This window comes from Triturus cristatus, chromosome 8, assembly GCF_964204655.1.
Source record: "Triturus cristatus chromosome 8, aTriCri1.1, whole genome shotgun sequence".
Classification (NCBI taxonomy): Eukaryota; Metazoa; Chordata; class Amphibia; order Caudata; family Salamandridae; genus Triturus; species Triturus cristatus.
In genome coordinates this window covers 1630368212-1630388940 of record NC_140591.1, presented here as the reverse complement: position 1 = coordinate 1630388940, position 20729 = coordinate 1630368212, and the positions used below count along the sequence as shown (strand labels likewise).

General features: G+C 51.2%; 1 protein-coding gene across 1 annotated transcript in view; it reads right to left on the bottom strand.

The window, feature by feature from the left end:
* The window catches only part of LOC146808461 (transient receptor potential cation channel subfamily M member 2-like), a 3976112-nt gene that overhangs the window by 2744690 nt on the left and 1210693 nt on the right, over positions 1-20729 (bottom strand). The window lies entirely within an intron of this gene.

Genomic DNA, 20729 nt, shown 5'->3' with positions numbered 1-20729 from the left:
TGACCTAGCAGGTAACCCAGCCCCCGAGATTTGCATAAGAGTGGTAGCTGGGCCCCAGGAGATTAGATTATCCTGAACCTGCAACTTGAACAGAAACTCTGGACCTTCGACATTCGACGAAAGAAGAAGACTGAAGAATCTCCCTTGTGGCCAAGGAGTGGCTACCCTGTGCAAACAGGCACCATCAAGAGACTACCCTTTGCTTTGCTAAAGTTCTACGAGGGACCGACTGCAGAGTCCGACCAGAGCCTTGACTTCCAGACTTCTCCGACCCTGATCCACATCCACAGCCGAGCTGAGATCCGTGGAGGCGACGAGAGACGTGGGACCGGCTACCTGGGAAAAGTGGCTAGTATCTTCCAGGGCAGCTTCTGAGGCACCCTCGAAGTTGTGCACTGGGGATTGAGAAGCCCCAACCCCTAAGCACCATCTGCACCGAAGATCAGCCCCCCACACTCCACGAGTCCTGCGTGGGGCCCTTCTGCATTTTCCTGCTTGCCGCGCCTGTCCGGTTGCTTGCCCGTTGGCTAGTGGCCTTTGTGACAACGCATCCAGAAATCTTCACTGCTGGTTTGGCTCCTCCAGACTGGCTCCCGCTTCCTTGCAAAAGAGAAGCACCCCAGACCTTCCTGGTCTGCACCAGAAGCAAGTCCTCCGTTCTTCGTGGGTTCCGCTTGCCAAGGCTTGGTGAGTCCTAGTTCGACTTCGACGCCGCCGACAGCAAGAGCCTTCGTGGGACAGCTCGCCTCCTGGTCCTGGTCATCCTCGACGTCTCCTGGTACCCGTGGCTGCAGCGACAAGCTTCACCTTTCACCTGCAATCTTCACGACATCGCCTGGTTCCTTCCTGGTTCCACGTGGTCACTGGCTAGTGACCTTGACTCTGTCCCTTCTGCTTGCAGGTATCCTCTCTTCTTGATCCCAGCCTTGGGATCCACCGGACCCTCTTCACTGACTGCCTGTCAGCAACTTTCCTTCAGGCATCCATAGAATTCCACGACGAAACCCGACGCAAGTTCACAGTTATGCACCCGCAGCCCGTGGGCTAGGTAACTTGGGTACTCCGGTGCTCACAAGGGTAGCGACTATCCTAGGGTCTAGTTTCCGAGTCTCGACTCTCTAGCTGCTTCAGAAGTGTCCTTAAACTGTTAATTTCTAACTGCTAGTAATTCTATCGACTTTTACGCATTACGCGTGAGTGTTTCCACTCTGCACCTGAATCCCGTGGGCCTCCCACTTCCTAACTGTTGCTAGTGTAGTGTAGCCCCAGCGATTCCCTAGGCCTAGGCCTATCCTATTTCCGTGACAGTGGTCCTTATACCACTTCTTTAGTATATGGTTTGCGTGGCCCCTAGGGCCTAACTGTATTACTTACCTGTGTGACTTAATGTATGCTTAAATAAGACTGTGTTGTACTTACCTCGAATCTCATAAAGGGTGCTGAGGGTTTGACTAGAATAAATACACTTTATTTTATATATATATATATCTGTTGTGGTGTCCTTTCATTTGGTGTTCAAGGGATTATATATGGTATCACAGCTGGCTTCACATGCCATTCAGAGTTTAGCCTAAGACTGCTCTTGTCCATGCTACCACTAGGATAGCTGGTCTATAAGGTTGACTTTACAACCAATCACCATAAGGGTTGTTTGGACTGATATAAGGTGTACACTAGAACTAGTGACATCATACATCAGGCCAACTTCTCACATTGGTGAGCAGCGGTTGGGATCTGAGCTTGCTGTTGTAATACCATTGTAATCTTGAGATACTAAATTGAAAGATCACACAGATATTGTTTAGGTACATATAACATAGATTATAATACTTAAGTCCTACTGGACTTAGTGGTTGTAGGTTATGTTATGTTATGTTATATAATTTTATAGAGCGCACAGATGCCGCAGCCAAGAGGCGTCCCGGCGCTGAAGAGATGGTGACACAACACAACAAACATTGAGAAGACTCCAACAGCAAAGAGTTTAGACTGTGGAAAATAGGAAGGTTTTTAAAGCCTTCCTAAACAGGAGCATATCGGGTATAGAACGGAGTGAGTTAGGCAGAGTGTTCCAGAGAGAGGCCGCCATCACAGCAAAAGAACGTCCGCCTATTCTAGTTCTTTTGTAGCGTGGGACAATGGCAAGATTTTGCCCTGATGACCGGAGAGCTCTGGAAGGAGTATAGTGAGAAATAGTCTGGGCAAGGATAGGAGGAGAGGCCAATTTAAGGATTTTAAAAGTCAGACATAAGGCCCTAAACTTGATCCTTTGCCCTACAGGCAGCCAGTGGAGATCATGGATGGTACGTCGGGCTGAGCAGAATTTAGGGAGGCCGACCAGCATCCTGGCTGCCGCATTTTGGACACGCTGGAGGTGAACTAGCTCTGCCTGATTCACTCCCAGCAGGAGTGAGCTAGCATAGTCCAGTTTGGTGAGGACCATGGCTTGGACTATTATTTGTCTGGTAGCCGCGTCGAAAAATTTAAAAATCGGCCGAAGGCACTGCAAAGTGCCAAAACAGACACCAGCCACTCTCTTAGTGTGGGGAGTAAAGGAGAGCTTGTCATCAAGCCACACCCCGAGATTTCTAACCTCTGTGACGGGAGTGGGAACGGGGCCCAATTCTAATGGCCACCATTGATCTCCCCAGAGCTTAGTGTCCTTGCCAAGGACAAGGACCTCGGTCTTAGTAGCATTAAGTTGAAGACAATTCTCCGACATCCACCCTGCTACTTCTTTAAGGGCAGCCTGAAAGGTGGAAGCATCCATAGTGGTGTCACCATTAAGTGCCACCGCCAGCTGAGTGTCATCAGCGTATGACACCATGGTAAGACCACGCCTACGGGCTATTTCCGCCAGCGGCTGAACATAAAGGTTGAACAAGGTAGGGCTAAGAGCCGAACCCTGTGGAACACCATGTAAAATAGGGCGGGGAGAGGATTCGTAAGGTGGCGTGGAGACTTTAAAGGTGCGCTCCGCAAGGAAGGAGCGGAACCAATCCATCGCAATTTTCCCCACTCCCGCCTCAGAAAGCCGTTGGAGAAGGATCGAATGAGAGACAGTGTCGAAAGCGGCACTAAGATCCAAAAGGATCAGTGCCACCGTCTGATCACTGTCTAGCATCTTCCTTATCTGCTCCACAATTGCTAAGAGGGCGGTTTCAGTGCTGTGTTTCGCAGGAAACCCATTCTGAGAAGGATCAAGAATGCTAGCTTCCTGTAGGTGTGAGGAGAGGATGTTATTGGCGTGTGCTTCTGCTAGTTTTGATATCCAAGGGAGAAGGGAAATGGGCCGGTAATGTTCGGGTTTGGCGGGGTCGAGGGAAGGTTTCTTTAGTATAGGAATGATGGTGGCCTGCTTCCATTTAGTGGGCACAGTACCTGAGTCAAAAGAAAGTTCAATAAGATTGTGAAGTGGAGGATAGCAGCACTCTGCAAGATCCTGAAATTGAGCAGGCCTTAAAGGGTCCGTGGGGGAACCAGACTTAACTTTGGTGACCAAAGATCTGAACTCCTCAGAGGTGGGGCCCGGAATGGATAGCAATAGTTTTGAGGCAGTTGACTTATGAACTGGTGTTTTATTTAAAGAAATGGACCGAGGGAAAGACCTATATATAGCCTCAACCTTTTCAACAAAAAAGGAGTCGAGATCTTCACAATGGGCTAAAGTAGCTTTAGCTAGGGTTGCCGTCTGTTTACTAGTTAGATCTTTACACACCTTAAAAATTACCTTCATTGGATTAGTGCTATTTTGTATTTCCAACGAGTAATACGTAGCTCTGGCTTTGCATATGGCCCGATGGTATAGCCTAGTGCAGGCCCTATAGGCTGACTTAAGGTCGGAGTCATACACTTTACGCCAGGCTCGCTCCGCCTTTTTACAGGAAGATTTAAGCTTCTTAAGAGAGTCATTGTACCATGGACTAGAAGGACCTGATCGGGTCCTGCACCATCTAGCAGGTATGAGCGAGTCCAGAGCTTGAGTTAGCCATTCACAAAAGCTGTCATAACCACGAGTAACTTCAGTGGGGGGGTGAGGGTGGTGTTTCATCAGAAGCTGATGGAAATCCACTAGATTTAAATTTTTCCATGGTCGTTTAAAGATATTGGGGATGTTATTTCTAAAAGAGGGAATAGATGTAGCAATGTGGATCTCGATCAGATAATGATCGGTCCAGGCCATGGGTTTAGGCTGGAGCACTGAAATATTAGTAATATTTGTCAAAAAGGGGTCTAATAAATGGCCGCCAATGTGAGTCTGTTGTTCAATCAGCTGAACTAGTTGAAGAGCTTCAAGATCAGCCAGAAGACTACTGACAGCGTTGGAACTCAGTGACTCCATGTGTAGGTTAAGGTCTCCAACTATAGAGAAGTTGGCCGCGATGCCTCCCCCTCTAGCGTTACGATGGAGCGTGTACAATGTATAACCCACAGGTAGGGCTAAGTTCGTGGTTACCATGGCTTGATCATGTAGCCATGTTTCGGTAAGAAAGAATACATCAGGGTTCTCATCCGTAATCAGGGAGAACACTTCCTGATAGTGGCAGACCAAGGATCTGACGTTTAGATGCAGGATTTTTAATGAAGGTCGAGAGGCATACTCAGCGACAGCGTCAGCTGTATGCAGCATGGGTGGGCTAGGTAGGATTATTAAACTTGGCTGAGGCCTTTGAAGCCTAAAAGAACAGCTGGGGCACTGGTAAGGGCCGCTCAGAGGGTCTACGGCATCATGGTGGCAGCCTCTTACCACGTAGCGCAGTTGGTGCAAGGCGTCAGCCAATATCATCCTGAGGGAACCAGCGTCCCCTGCCCTAGCCCTGCCTTAGCGCTGACGGGCGCAGACGGGCAGGACTCTGGCTAGACTGTAACGAAGGCGTGACCGCTGCGCGTCACCGCTGCGCGCCGAGGCGATCTTTAAATAGGCGATGTGGCGGTGCAACAGCGCTAAAGCGCTAACCCCCGAACCCAGGAAGTGGCATAGACCTTTCCAAAATGGCGGCGGCGCGTCACGTGACCCCGTGAGCCCGGACCCGCAAAATTGCGGTGCAAGTAAGAGATTTTATAGTGCGTGAGGGGGCCAGGGGGGGGGGGGCGCGACTGTAATAAAAACAAGGGCAAGAATATAAGCAAATCAAATACAAAATAAGGACCCTTTAAAATTGCATGCGCAAGTTACAGCGAAGCGCTATACATATGATCCCAGCGCAGCGTGGTAGTCACCTTCTCCAGGCTGACCCACGTTGAAAACTCACCTTAAGTAGGCGATGTGGAGGTGCAACAGCGCTAAAGCGCTAACCCCCGAACCCAGGAAGTGTCATAGACCTTTCCAAAATGGCGGCGGCGCGTCACATGACCCCGTGAGCCCGGACCCGCAAAATTGCGGTGCAAGTAAGAGATTTTATAGTGCGTGAGGGGGCCAGGGGGGGGGCGCGACTGTAATAAAAACAAGGGCAAGAATATAAGCAAATCAAATACAAAATAAGGAGCCTTTAAAATTGCATGCGCAAGTTACAGCGAAGCGCTATACATATGATCCCAGCGCAGCGTGGTAGTCACCTTCTCCAGGCTGACCCACGTTGAAAACTCACCTTAAGTAGGCGATGTGGCGGTGCAACAGCGCTAAAGCGCTAACCCCCGAACCCAGGAAGTGTCATAGACCTTTCCAAAATGGCGGCGGCGCGTCACGTGACCCCGTGAGCCCGGACCCGCAAAATTGCGGTGCAAGTAAGAGATTTTATAGTGCGTTAGGGGGCCAGGGGGGGGGGGCGCGACTGTAATAAAAACAAGGGCAAGAATATAAGCAAATCAAATACAAAATAAGGAGCCTTTAAAATTGCATGCGCAAGTTACAGCGAAGCGCTATACATATGATCCTAGCGCAGCGTGGTAGTCACCTTCTCCAGGCTGACCCACGTTGAAAACTCACCTTAAGTAGGCGATGTGGCGGTGCAACAGCGCTAAAGCGCTAACCCCCGAACCCAGGAAGTGTCATAGACCTTTCCAAAATGGCGGCGGCGCGTCACGTGACCCCGTGAGCCCGGACCCGCAAAATTGCGGTGCAAGTAAGAGATTTTATAGTGTGTGAGGGGGCCGGGGGGGGGGCGCGACTGTAATAAAAACAAGGGCAAGAATATAAGCAAATCAAATACAAAATAAGGAGCCTTTAAAATTGCATGCGCAAGTTACAGCGAAGCGCTATACATATGATCCCAGCGCAGCGTGGTAGTCACCTTCTCCAGGTTGAAGGGAGTAACACACCCTGACTACAACTACCAGAGAGGTTTAGTAGAAACAACTAGTGTAGGTAGGTGCACACACCACACCCTCACTAGATCATGTCTCTAAGAGGAGATCAAGTAGATGCTCTCTCAGGAGGGGCAGGTCTGAAGAAGACCCCCTCTAGATATGATACCCTAACTTTTCAGGAGATGAGACAATTGTGTACCTCCAGAAAGTTAAAACAGGGTGCAAACCCTACCCTCCTTCAGCTAGTACAACTCCTGGAGGAGTATGATACTCTTAGGGCCTCACAGGCCAGTACCCTAGGTACAAAGGAGGGTCTACCCACCACAGATGAGTCAGATGGGACTTCAGATGAAGAGGTAGACAGCCAGGGCCAAGTAGGAAGACTTAGCCAGGCTAACCTAAGCTTACATGGGAGTTTGCATGGGATCCCCCCATACAGACCCCCAAGTTGGCTTAACCAGAGAAGCAGGAGAGACAGATCCCCTTCAAGGGAATCCATCCACTCCCATGTCTCTAGCATCTCTAATGCCTCTTCTCACAGGAGAATGACTTCACCTGAGAGAAAGGAGCATGAAGCCAGAATGAGGGAAGCTAATCTGAGGATTCAGAGGGAAGAACTTGCCCTTGCCAAGGAGAAGCTGGCTCTGGCTAGAGAGCAAAAGTTAAGTGGGTCAGAACCCACTGGTGGCAGCAATATCCCTAAGGATAGAGACAGGCACTATGATAATAGAAACCTGAGCAAGATTGTCCCTCCCTACAAGTGTGGGGATGACATCCACAAATGGATAACTGCTTTGGAGAGAGCTTGCAAAGTACAGTAGGTACCCCAAAGTCAGTGGGCAGCTATCTTGTGGCTCTCCTTCTCTGAGAAAGGTAGAGACAAGCTCCTCACAGTTAGTGATGAGGATGCAGACAATTACACTGTCCTGAAGAGTGCTCTGATTGATGGGTTTGGCCTAACCACTGAACAATACAGGTTGTTGTTCAGGGATACCCAGAAGACACAGACTCAGGACTGGACTGACTTTGTAGATTGTGCCACTAAGGCTCTGGAAGGCTGGCTAGTGGGAAGTAAGGTTAAGGACTATACAGGATTGTATAATTTGATCACGAGAGAACAAATCCTTAACAACTGTCAAAACCAGCTACTGCATCAACACCTGATTGATTCTGATCTGACTGCTCCCCAAGAAATGGGAAAGAAGGCAGATAGATGGGTCAGGACTAGAGTTAAGCAGAAAAACCAGAACCAGGGCGGTGATCAGAAAAAGGCAGACCAGAAGGGTAATGATCAGAAACAAAAAGACCAGAAGTCTTCACCAGGCCCCCAAAAGGCTCTGGGGGAGGGTGGTCCCAAAAAGGATAAAAAGAAAGATGGCCAAAAGAAACCATGGTGCAACTATTGTAAGTCCAACTCACATTGGTTTAGTGAGTGCACCAAAAAGGATAAGCCCCCAGCCACCATTGCCCCTAAGGCAACTGTACCCCCTAGTTCAGCTGTAAGTGGTGGTTGTGAGAAGTTGGCCTGGTATATGATGTTCACTAGTTAAAATGACCACCTTGTACCATGCCAAGCAACCCTTATGGTGTGGTTGTAAGTCAACCTTTTCGGACTAGCTGCCCTAGTGGTAGCGTAGGCTCAGCAGTCTTTGAGGCTAAACTCGTTAAAGCGTGTTAAGCAGGCTGTTTTACCATATGTAACCCCCTTTTATACCAATGAAAGGACACCACACAGATATATATTCAAAATATATATGTATTTATTTCTCAAAGTATCCCCTAGACTCTTTATGAGCACAGGAGCACAAATCGTTAAACAAGACAATGTTATAATACACAGAAGTTGCACTTTATATGGATGGGCCCTGGTGGCCACTCAAACCATATACTAAAATAGTGGTATAAGTACCACGAACAGGAAAGGGAAAAGGCCTAGGGCCTCTAGAATCGCTGGATCTACAAGGAGCTAACTTTAGTTAGTGACCAGGAGGTCCACGGGTTGCGTGTGCAGTGAGGAAAGTCACACGTGTGCTCCCATAGGTTTTCAATGGGTGCGTAAAAGTTATAAAGTTACTGCAGAAAGGGTCTTCTGGTTGGGCTACGATCTCAAGATTTGAAACACAGACACTAGAGATGATTCTCTACACTTGGGCACCGGAGTGCCAGCTTTACCTCACCCACAGGAAGCAGGTGCATAGGTCTCGAAGTGCGTCGGGTTTCTTCTATCGATTCAATGGAGCCTGATGACAAAGATGCTGCAGGCGGTCGGTCCAGAAGAGATGCGTTGGATCCAAGGGTGGATCGGAGTTGTAGAAGACCTGAAAGCAGAGGGGACAGTGTTCACAGTCACTAGCCAGTGACCGGCGTGGCACCAGGTAGGTACCAGGCGATGTCGGGTGCAAACAGGTGGTTAGGTGTAGCTTGTCTCCGCAGCCACGTGGTCCCTGAAGGTCGACGACGTCCAGGTTTCGAGTCACGAGCTGTCCCACGCAGGCTCTCGCTGTCGGCGGTGTCGGCGACTCGAAAGAAGCAAACAATCCTTGGCAAAGGCAGGAGTCGTGGAAAGAGAGGAAAGCTGATTGTCCTGACCAGCAAGGTCAGAGGGGCTGCTCTTTTGGAGAGCAGCTAGGGCCAGTCTGGAGCAACCAGACCAGCGTCGTTAGTTTCAAGTTTCGTCGCCAAAATGGCCACTAGCCAACGGGCCAGGGACCGGGCAGGCGCGTCGAGATGCAAAGTGCAGAGGGGTCCCACGCAGATCGTGGAGATGCTGGAGGGCTCACCTTTGGTGCAGATGCTGCTCGGGTGTTGGGCTTCTCAGGACCCAAAGCACAACTTGGAGGGAGCCTCTGTCGTTGCGCTCTCAGCTTGTCGTCGGTCTTCCAAGATGGCTGGCTCCACGTGTCTCGGTGCCTCCATGTGTTCCTTCTTTGCAGGGACTGTGGATCGGGTGGTGAGAGGTCTGGAGGTCCAGGTCTTGTTGGGCTTTGGGCTCGGGCTCCGGCAGGAGGCGGCGGCAAAGCAGACGTTCAGTAGCTGGTTGGTGCTTGCGTTAGCAAGATGGTCACTCCCTGACCATAGGGGAGATTTCCTTCAGTCCTCTGTGCAGCAGAGCGTCGAAGTTCCCGTCTTCTTCTTGTTGATAAGTTGATTCCAGGATGTCTGAAGTCTTAGGACACAGATCCTACCTTTAAGCGGATTCTAGGGGCCGGACTACCTGCTAGGTCCCTCCCTAAGGGTGGGACCAGGAAGGGGGGTGGTTACACCCCCAATCCTTTGTCCAGCTCGCCCCAGGTCCAGGGCTGGTGTGCCCCAGGACCGGATTGAACTGGCATATGCACCGAGGCTCCTTGTGAGCCTCAGGCATGTCTGGTTTCTTTCAAGCCCTGCCTGACCAATACACAAAATCCTGTCTGGGGTGGTGCTCGCACCTCCCCTGGCAGGAAACCCTTTGTCCACACCTCCCAAGCTGGAAGGACTCCCAGCAGCAGGAGGGCAGACTTGTGTCTGTGGTGGCAGCATCCATTTTGTGGAGCTGAGGCTATGTCTGATTTTACCCGGGTTTCAGGTACTGTACATGTCGTGTCCCTCTAGAAGGGTGGAATGCTAACCCCGTCGCCAGAATTGGCGAGGGGTTAGTATTCCAATTCGTATGACACCTTACTCGACATGTTTTGATAAAGCCAAACCAAAGATAGCATTTAACCGCGAGGTTCATAATGCACTGAAGAGTATATGGTATGGCGATATCTGGAAACAGTAAAAGGAAGTGGTTCCGATCACTGCAGACAGGCTCAGCTCATGCCAGAGCACCATCTCACATGAAACCAAGCACTCTGCCTTCAGGATTGTTAAGGCCTGCCATAGGAGTGACTTATAGGTTAACATGTGTCCCATTTAAGGTTAGGTATAGGTATACTACACCTAAGTAAGAGGTGATTACACCAACTTACCCCGGCTGAGTAATCAGCCAGTTGTGTCAAATTGTTAGGCCAGGCCAGGGGTGGCATAATACATGCTTCAGCCCCTGGTAGGCCTTAGATACACCAATGCCCTGGGTACCTAGTGTACACTGGTACAAGGGGCTCACAGGGTGATCTAGTTCCAATTGGTTATGCACCTAGGGTGCATGGAGTCCATTTTAGAGTGAGAGCAGACAGGCTGAGACCCTAAATGGCAGGATCTCAGGCCTACTAAGTCGAAAAACCAGCTAGACACTAGGCAAAAAATTGGGGGTAATCATAGTCAGATATCCACCTTCCTACAGTGGTTCCCAGCAAAAGGGTGTAGTAGGGTTAACCCTGGGAACTGAGGAGGATTCTGGCCTAGTCAGAATACCAACTCAGGCTGTTCTGATCTGTGATGGGGACTTAGCTTTGTCCTCTACTGTAGGCCCCAGTAACCTGGGCAAGTACAGACAGACTCCTTTTATCAACCAAAGAATGGCTCAGGCCTACAGGGACACTGGGGCTAGTGTCACAATGGTGACACCTGCCTTTGTGGACCCTGGACAGATCATACTAGGTGAGAATTACCTAGTGACCAACGCTAGCAATGCCACTACCTCCCATAGTGTGGCTATTGTTAACTTCTCCTGGGGAGGGGTAACTGGCCTCAAGAAAGTTGTTGTTAGTTCAGACCTTCCTGTAGAGTGTTTACTGGGCAATGATCTTGAAACTTCAGTTTGGTCTGAAGTGGAGTATAGGACCCATGCAGAAATGCTGGGGATAGATGCACATGTCCTTGCTGTGACCAGGTCACAGGCCAAAAAGTGCACCACTGAACAAGTGCTGGATCCTGAAACTATGGACCAGTCACAACCCAAGAGAAAGAGCAGTAGGGTTAAGGCTGTGCCTTCCCCCCTGCCTCAGGTGGTGGATCAGCCCTCCCAGGAGGATTATTCTGAGAGCCCTGAAGGAACTGTCCTAGAAGAACTTGAACCTGATCAGGTTGAGTTTCTTGGGACAGGGGGACCTTCAAGGGCAGATCTGAGGCAGGCTCAATTAGACTGCCCCTCTCTTGAACCCCTCAGACAGCAGGCTGCAGCTGAGGCTGCAGGGAATGCTCAAGGTACCCATAGAGTGTATTGGGATGAAGGGCTACTGTATTCAGAGGCTAGAGACCCCACGCCTGGTGCATCCAGGAGGTTGGTCATACCACTGAAGTTCAGAGGCTTCCTTCTTACCTTGGCCCATGATATTCCCCTTGCAGGACACTTAGGCCAGAACAAGACTTGGGACAGGCTTGTCCCTCACTTTCACTGGCCCCATATGTCAGAAGATACCAAGGAGTTTTGTCGCTCCTGTGTCACCTGCCAAGCCAGTGGCAAATCAGGTGGCACCACAAAGGCCCCTCTTATACCACTACCTGTGGTGGGGGTTCCCTTTGAAAGAGTGGGCATAGATATTATAGGACCAATGGACCTACAAACAGCATCTGGGCACAGATTTATACTGGTGATAGTGGACCATGCCACCAGGTATCCAGAAGCTATTCCCCTGAGGACCACAACAGCTCCTGTTGTGGCAAGGGCCCTGCTTGGAGTATTCTCTAGAGTGGGCTTTCCAAAGGAGGTCATTTCTGACAGAGGTGCCAACTTCATGTCAGGATACTTGACTGCAATGTGGAAGGAGTGTGGTGTGAACTACAAGTTCACCACACCCTATCACCCACAGTGCAATGGGCTTGTTGAGAGATTCAACAAGACCCTAAAGGGAATGATAAAAGGTTTACCAGACAAGCTTAGGAGAAGATGGGACATCCTTTTACCCTGCCTTCTGTTTGCTTACAGAGAGGTCCCACAAAAGGGGGTTGGCTACAGCCCTTTTGAACTTTTGTTTGGGCATCCTGTAAGAGGACCCCTATGTTTAGTAAGGGAAGGATGGGAGAGACCTCTCAGACAACCCAAACTTGATATAGTGGATTATGTACTTGGTCTCCGCTCCAGGATGGCAGAGTATATGAAGAAGGCTTCTAAAAACCTTGAGGCAAGCCAAGAACTCCAAAAAGCTTGGCATGACCAAAAGGCTGTACTGACTGTTTACCAGCCATGGCAGAAAGTGTGGGTGTTGGAGCCAGTGGCCCCAGCAGCACTCCAAGACAAATGGTCTGGACCCCACACTATTGTTGAGAAAAAGGGAGAAGTCACCTACTTGGTGGACCTTGGGACTCCCAGAAGCCCCCACAGGGTGCTTCATGTCAACAGATTGAAGGCATATGTTGACAGGGCAGACATTGGCTTACTCATGGCTACAGATGAGGGGCAGGAGGAAGAGAGTGACCCTCTCCCAGACCTGTTGACTCAGAACCCTGATGATGGCTCAGTTGATGGTGTGGTCTTTTCTGACAGCCTCACTGTCCATCAGCAACAGGACTGCAGACAGGTTCTGCAGTCCTACAGACATATGTTCTCTCTGACCCCAAGTCAGACAAACTGGTGCACCCATGAGGTGGACACTGGGGACAGTCAGACTTCCTAACTGTTGCTAGTGTAGTGTAGCCCCAGCGTTTCCCTAGGCCTAGGCCTATCCTATTTCCGTGACAGTGGTCCTTATACCACTTACTTAGTATATGGTTTGCGTGGCCCCTAGGGCCTAACTGTATTACTTACCTGTGTGACTTAATGTATGCTTAAATAAGACTGTGTTGTACTTACCTCTAATCCCATAAAGAGTGCTGAGGGTTTGACTAGAATAAATACACTTTATTTTATATATATATATCTGTTGTGGTGTCCTTTCATTTGGTATTCAAGGGATTATATATGGTATCACAGCTGGCTTCACATGCCATTCAGAGTTTAGCCTAAGACTGCTCTTGTGCATGCTACCACTAGGATAGCTGGTCTATAAGGTTGACTTTACAACCAATCACCATAAGGGTTGTTTGGACTGATATAAGGTGTACACTAGAACTAGTGACATCATACATCAGGCCAACTTCTCACAACAGCGACAATGAAAAGACAAGGGCGTGCTTGACTCCCAGCTCCAACATCTTTTGTACCTCAACTTTTATGCAGTCCCTGACATGGTCAGGTTGCCTGTAGATTTTACTCTTCACAGGCAGACTGTCACCAGTGTCCACCTCATGGGTGCACCAGTTTGTCTGACTTGGGGTCAGAGAGAACATATGTCTGTAGGATTGCAGAACCTGTCTGCAGTCCTGTTGCTGATGGACAGTGAGGCTGTCAGAAAAGACCACACCATCAACTGAGCCATCATCAGGGTTCTGAGTCAACAGGTCTGGGAGAGGGTCACTCTCTTCCTCCTGCCCCTCATCTGTAGCCATGAGTAAGCCCATGTCTGCCCTGTCAACATATGCCTTCAATCTGTTGACATGAAGCACCCTGTGGGGGCTTCTGGGAGTCCCAAGGTCCACCAAGTAGGTGACTTCTCCCTTTTTCTCAACAATAGTGTGGGGTCCAGACCATTTGTCTTGGAGTGTGTAGGAAGGTGGATATCTGACTATGGTTACCCCCAACTTTTTGCCTAGTGTCTAGCTGGTTTGTCGACTTAGTCGGCCTGAGATCCTGCCATTCAGGGTCTCAGGCTGTCTGCTCTCTCCTTAAAATGGACTCCATGTACCCTAGGTACATACACAATTGGTAAGGATCACCTTATTGGACCCTGTACAGTGTACCCTAGGTACCCAGGGCATAGGTGTACCCTAGGCCTCCCAGGGGCTGCAGCATGTATTATGCCACCTCTGGTCTGGCCTCCCAATCAGACACAACTGGCTGATCATTCAGCTGGGGCAAGGTCGTGTAATCACCCCTTGCTTAGGTGTAGTATTCCTATACCTACCTTACATATAGACACATGTGTACCTATCAGCCACTCCTATGGCAGGCCTTAACAATCCTGGAGGCAGAGTGCTTGGTAACATGTGAGATGGTGCTCTAGCATGAGCTGAGCCTGTCTGCAGCTTTCGGAACCATGTCCTTATAGCTGTTCTATGATATAGCCTACCATATACTCTTAAAGTGCCTTATAATCTTAAACGGTTATGGTAACTATGGTTGGGCTGTATCAAAACATGTCGTGTAAGGTGTCTAACGCTTTGGAGTAATACCCCCATACCATTTCTGGTGATGAGGATATTATTCCTCCCTTCTAGAGGGAGAGACATGTTAAAATCCTACTTTGCTGTGTAACCTCTGACCAAAGCCTCAGCATCACAAAATGGATGCTGCTGCCACAGACACAAGTCTGACCTCCTGCTGCTGGGAGTGATCCCAGCCAGGGAGGCCTGGACAATAGGTTTCCTGCTTGGGGAGGTGCTAGCACCTCCCCAGACAGCCTTTAGTGTATTGGGGCAGGGTGGGCGTAAAGGAATGAGACATGCCTGGGGCACACAAGGTGTTCCTTGCATAGTCCAGTTCAAACCGGCGCTGGGGCACTCCAGCCCCAGCTCTGGCGCGAAACTGGACAAAGGGAAGTGGGTTTAACCACCCCCTCCCAGGTCCCACCCATAAGGCGTGACCTAGCAGGTATCCCAGCCCCCCAGATTAGTATAAGAGTGGGAGTTGGGCCTCAAGACTTTAGATTATCCTGAACCTGCAATCTTGAACAGAAACTCTGGACCTTCGACATTCGACGAAAGAAGAAGACTGAAGAATCTCTCTTGTGGCCAAGGAGTGGCTACCCTGTGCAAAAAGGCACCATCAAGAGACTACCCTTTGCTTTGCCCACGTTCTACGAGGAACCGACTGCAGAGCCCGACCAGAGCCTTGACTTCCAGACTTCTCCGACCCTGATCCACATCTACAGCAGAGCTGAGATCCATGGAGGCGACGAGCGACGTGGGACCGGCTATCTGGGAAAAGTGGCTAGTATCTTCAAGCGCAGCTTCTGAGGCACCCTCGAAGTTGTGCACCGGGGATTGAGAAGCCCCACCCCCAAGCACCATCTGCACCGAAGACCAGCCCCCCACACTCAACGAGTCCTGCGTGGGGCCCTTCAGCATTTTCCTGCTTGCCGCGTCTGTCCGGTTGTTTGCCCGCTGGCTAGTGGCCTTTGTGACGACGCACCCTGAAATCTTCTGCGCTGGTTTGGCTCCTCCAGACTGGCTCCAGCTTCTCTGCAAAGAAGAAGCACCCCAGACCTTCCTGGTCTGCACCAGAAGCAAGTCCTCCGTTCTTCGTGGGTTCCGCTTGCCAAGGCTTGGTGAGTCCTAGTCCAACTTCGACGCCGCCGACAGCAAGAGCCTTCGTGGGACAGCTCGCCTCCTGGTCCTGGTCGTCCTCGACGCTTCCTGGTCCTCCTGGCTGCAGCGACAAGCTTCACCTTCACCTGCAACTCTTCACGACATCGTCACCTCAGAAGCTGGGCGTTAAGTTACTAGCCACTTTTTCCAGGTAGCCGGTCCCACGTCGCTCGTCGCCTCCACGGATCTCAGCTCTGCTGCAGATGTGGATGAGGGTCGGAGAAGTCTGAGAGTCAAGGCTCTGGTCGGGCTCTGTAGTCGGTTCCTCGTAGAACGTTCACAAAGCAAAGGGTAGTCTCTTGATGGTGCCTGTTTGCACAGGGTAGCCACTCCTTGGCCACAAGGGAGATTCTTCAGTCTTCTTCTTTCGTCGAATGTCGAAGGTCCAGAGTTTCTGTTCAAGATTGCAGGTTCAGGATAATCTAAAGTCTTGAGGCCCAACTCCCACTCTTATACTAATCTGGGGGGCTGGGATACCTGCTAGGTCACGCCTTATGGGTGGGACCTGGGAGGGGGTGGTTACACCCACTTCCCTTTGTCCAGTTTCGCGCCAGAGCTGGGGCTGGAGTGCCCCAGCACCGGTTTGAACTGGACTATTCAAGGAACACCTTGTGTGCCCCAGGCATGTCTCATTCCTTTCAGCCCACCCTGCCCCAATACACTAAAGGCTGTCTGGGGAGGTGCTAGCACCTCCCCAAGCAGGAAACCTATTGTCCAGGCCTCCCTGGCTGGGATCACTCCCAGCTGCAGGAGGTCAGACTTGTGTCGTGGCAGCAGCATCCATTTTGTGATGCTGAGGCTTTGGTCAGAGGCTAACAGTGAAGTATGATTTTAACATGTCTTTCCCTCTAGAAGGGGGGAATAATATTCTCATGCCCAGAAATGGCAAGGGGGTATTATTCCAAAGTGTTAGACACCTCACACGACATGTTTTGATAAAGCCAAACCATAGTTACCATAACCGTTTAAGATTATAAGGCACTTTAAGAGTATATGGTAGGCTATATCATAGAACAGCTATAAGGACATGGTTCCGAAAGCTGCAGACAGGCTCAGCTCATGCTAGAGCCCCATCTCACATGTTACCAAGCACTCTGCCTCCAGGATTGTTAAGGCCTGCCATAGGAGTGGCTGATAGGTACACATGTGTCTATATGTAAGTTAGGTATAGGAATACTACACCTAAGCAAGGGGTGATTACACGACCTTGCCCCAGCTGAGTGATCAGCCAGTTGTGTCATAATGGAAGGCCAGGCCAGGGGTGGCATAATACATGCTGCAGCCCCTGGTAGGCCTAGGGTACACCTATGCCCTGGGTACCTAAGGTACACTGTACAGGGGCCAAGAAGGTGATCCTACCCAATTGGGTTATGCACCTAAAGTACATAGTATAAATTTAGAGAGAGAACAGCAGGGCTGTGGGTCTGATTAGCAGGCCCACAGCCACATCTAAGTCGAAAAGCAGTAAAGCAAAAGCAAAAAGTGGGGGTGAACATAGAAAGCAGACCCTACTCTCCTACAGCTGTGACTTCTAGCATTTGTATCAGACAATTCACCATTGGGTTTTCCCTGCAGATTATTTCAACAGAACAGTAGTGCCCTTCCCTCGTATTCTGTTGTGATCGGTTTTTTTTCCAAGCCATATCTGTAGTAAGCAGCATTTCTCACTATCAGTTTAGTTATTTTCCTTCATTATTTTTACGCCCGATTATAACACCACCAAAACCTTTTATTCGCGCTTTCAGGTTTTACACGGACTCTCTAAGAAATTGGTTCCATTTTCTGAGCCCATCCTGTTTTGGAGTGACTAGGTAAATCCTGCTTTCTATCTCCTTCTTTATTTGGCAACTATACTCTATTTTGTTGTCAGTTGGTTAGCTGACCCTGGTCGTTGTTTAATTTTTTAGCAAAGTTCTTGGTTTATTGGAGTCGCGCTTGGATTTGTTTACACGTCATTTCAGCCCATAACTAGTGAGTAAGGATGGGGCGTGGCTTAACAACATGACCGGTTAGACGTGCTTTCACGCTGCTCCTGCCCCAACGGACGAAATCCTAGGACTATCCTGGCGGGATGGTGACCCCCGCTAGCCTGAAATGAAATCGTAACCACTCCTGAGTTTGTAGATCCCGGCGGGGGCGAAAATAACGGTCTGTGACGACGTTAACGGGCGGCTGGAGACTTGCTGCAATCCGGGCTCCCAGCGCGCAGCGGCCGCCAGGTTGTGATCCCGGCGGAGGACGGCGGTGGATGGCCCCCGAACCTGCTAGCGGGTGCTGGAGATGCCCGTGACCCCAGGCGAGGCCCATAAACTGTGAGTTGACGGAGGGGTGGCCTCGAGAGGAGGAGCCGGTGCTGAGGGACGGGTGCTGCACCGAGAGTGGGCTGCCGTGGCCAGACAGGGGGCGAGACGGGAGCGGTGAGGCCTGCTTGCCTCTGCCCGCAAGGTGCCGGTACTTCTGAAATACTGGTGCGGCGGCCCAGGGCGACAGAGGGGTACTGCCCCGAACTGCCTCGGGCCTCCTGGTGACCTGGGAGGAGGCCCGTGATCCTAAGGGCACCCTGCTGCCTGGTGTGAGGTGACTGCTGCCTCCGTGAGCTTCTGGCCTGTGACGGTGACCCCAACACTGAAGGTGCGGTGCCCCCCTTCCTCCCCCCTCCCGGGGTAAGGCATGAAACGCCCGCTCCTCTGGCCCACTTTGAGGACTTGAGTAGGGGTGGTGAGGAGACACCCACCCCCATAGCGCGAGAGATCTATTAGTGCCTGAAGGACCACGAGACGCACAGACAGGGCCTGGGTTATCCGTCCCGGCCGGTCTGGGACAGAAGCTCCTCGAAGACGTCATAAGGAGGCTCCCCCAGTGCCGGAGGGGCTGGGGAGCACAAGAAAAGGCCCTATGCACTTGCCTCGCGCATTGGCGGACCCTGGAGTTGCACGGAGTGGCGGTCCGTGTGGAGAGGCCCAGTGGGAGCATACAGCAATCCTAGCTGGAGCAGGGCGCGACCGGGGACATAGCGTCACCACTGAAGACCAGGGCTCTGGTTTGACGGCGGTGACCTGCGCCTGAGGGGGGATCCCGTGGAAATTCACAGGAAGTAACTGACCTAACGGGACCCCAGGAAACGGCATACCGAGGTCGCGCCGGATATGGGCAAGGACAGGCCCCTTCGAGGCGCCCAAACAAATAAAATAATGCAATACACGGTTCCGGGCCCGGTGGTGGCGGATCGTCACAGAACAGTCCCAGACCACAAAACTCCACAGGATGCAGCGGCCCGAGACAAGGCCGACATACTGGAAGCAATTCGTGACTCCAGAACGGCACTGGAATCCAAAATGGACGGAATGACCATGGACATTAACCACCTTCGCCTAGATCTCAGGAAGGTGGTGGATAGGGTTACCACAACCGAGGGTGACCTGAATGCTTTGCAAACAGAGATCCGTCAGCTACGGGAAACGGTGACGGCCCTTCGGGACCACACGGTTCGGCTGGGAGATAGGGCAGACGATGCAGAAGGCCGGTCGTGGAGAAATAACCTCAGTTTTTTGGGATTTCCGGAAAAAGTGGAAGGGCCGGCGGCGGACCTATTCCTTGAAGACTGGATCTGCACAACATTTCCAAACCTCCGCCTCTCCAAAATGTTCGCTGTCGAGAGGGCCCATAGGTCGCTTGGGCCGCCACCACAACCTGGAGCCCCACCCAGAGCCATGATTGCTCGATTGTTCAACTTTCGAGACAGGGACGCAATCCTGCAATATATCCGCACTACTGGGCCGCCCAGATTTGAAAACCAGGATATCCATATCTTCCCGGACTACACGAAAAAGGTGCAAGACATGCGTAATGGCTTCCTGGGTGTCAAACGTCAGATGCGAAACCTCAACATGAAATATAGCTTACTGTTCCCGGCTCGGCTTCGAGTTCAGTATGACGGCAAGGTGCATTTCTTTGATAATCCCGCGGAGGTAATGGACTGGATGGACTCACTGGGCTTGGCCGGCCAAGACCAAAACCACGGTTGGCAGGAACGAAGGAGGCAAAGTGGGCGACAGCGGAACCGACGCTGACGTGGGGTGGAACAAAGGTCGGGAACCCAGGAGCGGACGGATGGAGGACGTATCATGGTGGGACTTTTGGCACACTCCTCACGGAACGGGAGGCGATTCCCACGCAGAACCAATTCTCTCCGCTATGCCTGGTACAAGAAACACAATCGGACCTGGGGGGCACCACCGGCTAGGTGGGGTAGGACTCTGACGCTGGCTGATTGGCGGACTGGGAGCTGTGATCGAAGGGGTCTGGGTCACGGACACTGTGAGTACATGCTCTGCACAAAAGGGCACTGGACTTAATTGAGGTACTTGAGTGGGGGGGCCAAGGGCCCAGGGACTCGATGGGGGGGAACGGGAGAAAAGTTTTTGAGGGGGGTCACGCTATCCCGCTACTGTACTTGTTTGGAAGGGCCGGCTGTAGTGTGCTGCGGTGACCCGGCTAGACCATTGGTCGGGCGGGGTCACGCGGTGCCAGGCAGCCGGTTGCATGTTGGTGGTTGGGAACGGGGTTTCTTCTTCCGTGAAAGTAGGTGCTTTGAGAATAGTTACTTCAAGTTGGGTGGGGTGAATTAGGGGGTGGGTGGTGTTTTTGGGGCCAGACCAGGAGTGGGTTATGAGAATGAAGTGCTACTGCCTGTGGGTGGGAGGGGCTGGGGGTCTACATTTTGGTTCTGTTGGGGATGTTGTTGGGGATGTTGTCGGGTCTGGGCATTGTTGTACAGGTAGAGGTCTGAGATGATTATACTATGGGCGGTTATGCTACAAAGCGATGGGGAGTCCCCTACAATATTATGGGGCGCGACGCCACGCACATCGGCGGACCCATGCCAAGTGACATACAGGGATATAAACTACTGATGTGGAATGTTCGGGGGCTCAATAACAGGGTCAAGCGGATCCGGGTGGCCACCTATCTGAGGCGCTATGGGATAAGTATAGCGCTGCTTCAGGAGACGCACTTATGGGGAGACTGTCATAAATACGTTCAACGTAGATGGAGGGGCCAGTTTTTCGCTACCTCCTACTCGGGGTTTGCCAGGGGCGCGCTTATATGGGTGGCACCGGGGGTTCCCTTTAAGGCCTTGCATACCAAACAGGACCCTGAGGGGAGGTTTGTGATAGTGGAAGGGACGCTGGACGGGCGCAGAGTAAGTGTTTTGAATATCTATGCCCCGAATAGTGATGATGGGGTTTTTTTAAGTCGAGTCTTGGGGCTGTTGGATC